Source organism: Etheostoma cragini, chromosome 6 (genome assembly GCF_013103735.1).
Source record: "Etheostoma cragini isolate CJK2018 chromosome 6, CSU_Ecrag_1.0, whole genome shotgun sequence".
Classification (NCBI taxonomy): domain Eukaryota; kingdom Metazoa; phylum Chordata; class Actinopteri; order Perciformes; family Percidae; genus Etheostoma; species Etheostoma cragini.
In genome coordinates this window covers 28,531,188-28,533,917 of record NC_048412.1, presented here as the reverse complement: position 1 = coordinate 28,533,917, position 2,730 = coordinate 28,531,188, and positions in this window count along the sequence as shown.

Here is a 2,730-nt window from a genome sequence, read left to right as displayed (position 1 = left end):
CCCCCCCCCCCCCTTCCTCTGATTCCATTATCGGACAGCACCGTGCACGACTTCATTTCATTTCATTTCCTCTCCTCTGAGGAACATTTGGGACGTTAAATCCTCCGGAAACAGCCGTCCTCGTGGAGCCCACCGAGGCGGCCAACGCGACGGGAGAACTGCGTCAGATCACCGTGTGACAGACGATGGTCGCGTGCAGCTGCGACGCAATTTAAACCCCGGTGTCAGGAAGTAGTCGAGTTCCATTATCGGACCCGGACCCGGACCCGGACCCGCCTGGGTTCCCCTTACATTCCGAGCCATATTTATAATGTGCATTGGCTCGGTTTAGTCTTATTTATTGAATTATCACCGGAAAACAAAGAGTTCACGTGACACGTTTGCACGTTTTAAGAAATATATAAAAATAAAAACATCACGAAACGTAGCATTAAAAGCACCAAAACCGGTTAAAAACCCACGAGCGTTTCGGGGTTTTCATCGCATTTGGGGGTCGTGTTGAAATATTTGGGGGAGAAAATATAAGAAGCGCTAATTCGGCGGGGGGGGGAGGCGTGTCCGATAATGGGCGCACCGAGGTTCCCGTTAAACGATATAACGTTTTGTTAGCTAACAGAGCTAACCAGGCGAGCTAGTTCCGACCGTTAGCGGTTAGCGGGTCCGTTACCATGGTGATAAGTTCGGTACATGTGTAATGGTGCCGCTCGTACCTTGATGTGTCGGCTGGTTTTCCCCACAGATGACGGGAAGGATCATGTTTAGGTCATTCTCTCACATGGGTCGTCCATGTTTTGCCGTCGGAGGAGCCGCAGCAGCGTCAAGTCACCCGCAAAACAACACGCTCCACTTCCGGTCCAAAGCTTCAAAATAAAAGCTCTCGTTGACGAGCGTGAAGGCGATGGGAGTAGAGCGCACATCTGAGTCGCGCATGCTCAGATTTAAACTGTCTTTACGGCATAACTGGCCAGGACTCCCTTGAGAAAGAGGTATTTAACCTCAACGGGACTTTCCTGGTTAAATAAAGGTTAAAATTATAATAATAATAACAATAATAATAATAACTGTCATACTGAAATTTGTTAAATCCATGAAATAATAAAGTTTTCTCATTACAAACAATAACAGAAGATGGGAATCATTTCAGAAACGTTGCAGCTAGCTATGGTTGGTTGATGCTAACGTTAGCTCAAAACACCATTCAACTGACAGCCTTTGTTGTGTTTGATGCTAACTTGTAGCTAAGCTAGCAGTCAACCAACTTGGTTAAGTAGGTCAATTTTTACTGTGTTGACGTTACAGAAGTCTCTCGTTAGCATCTTTTATGCTAGGTTAATCGTCACAAAGTGACGCATGCGCGACTCACATCAGGGAGAGGCAGTCTCCTCTGTAGCGTAGCTCCCATGGCGCCATTTTAATGCTACGAAGCCATCACCTGCAGTTAGCATCCCATTGACTCCTATTCATTTTGACGCCACTTCAACAGTGAATAACTTTCCATCTGAAGCGTTTAAAGACTTCCAGCTTTCAGGCAGGTTGCAAGAGACTTTACCCGATGTTTGTGTAGCTTTTTTTTCAGTTTTCTTTTGCCATTTTTTGAGGTTTTGTTTCACAAATATTTTGACAATTTTTGGACACTTAGTTTTTTGTTCTTTGTCTTTGGTGTTTTGTCTCATCCCTGTTTTTTTATGTCAATTTTTTAAAAGTTTTTGTCTCTTTTTAAATACGTGCACAAATGTCCCGGGACCTCCCTTGTAGCTTTTTCCGATTTTTTGCAGCTTTTCTTCAGTTTTTGTAGCCATTTTCAAGGTTTTGTTTCGCAATTATTTTGACATTTCGTCTCCAATATTTCCGACTTTTTTTCCAAATTTTTTTCCAAATTTTTTTCTGACTTTTTTTCCAAAATCTTTTCTGACTTTTTGTTGCCTTTTTGTTGCCTTTTCAAGGTTTTGTTTCACAATTATTTTGTCTTCAATTTTAGGGTTTTTTGGACACTTTGGTTTATTTTTCATAGTTTTTAGTGTTTTATCTCATCCCTGTTTTTTTCTGTCCATTTTTTAAATGTTTTTGTCTCATGTCCCGGGTCCTCCCTAGAAAGATGGCGACCTCAACCCAACAAAGCGACTTTACCCGATATTTTTGTTGCTTTTTTCTGTGTTTTTTTTTGCCATTTTCAAGGATTTGTTTCACAATTATTTTGACATTTTGTCTCCAATTTCAGGGTTTTTTGGACACTTTGGGTTTTTTTCTTCATAGACTTTGGTGTTTTATCTGAGCTCTGTTTGTTTTTTTGTGTCTTTTTAAAAGCATGCATAAATTCCCAGGACCTCCCTAAAAAGATGTCTACTACACCCCCCCCACACACACACACACACACACACACTACTCGCCCCATTTCCTCCAACACTCTTCTCATTACATCATCCTCTAGATGTTGTTGGAAGCCGTTTGCACACCGCCAGGCATGAAGGGTGGAGAAAACATACATATTTGATATTATATTTGATGGTGTAATATTTCATCTAAAAACACAGCTTCACTTTAAGATGTCTTTAAAAATATAAATATTATAACCCATGTCTGTAATCTGAATAATATAAATGTAAAACTCTTTAAATGATTCTCTAAAAACCATCCCGACACACATGAGGATGTTTTGCATGTGCAGAAAGTTTTGAAGTTATCGCCAAGTGAGTAAAAAAAAAAATGAAATACTTGGAATGAGGAAATATC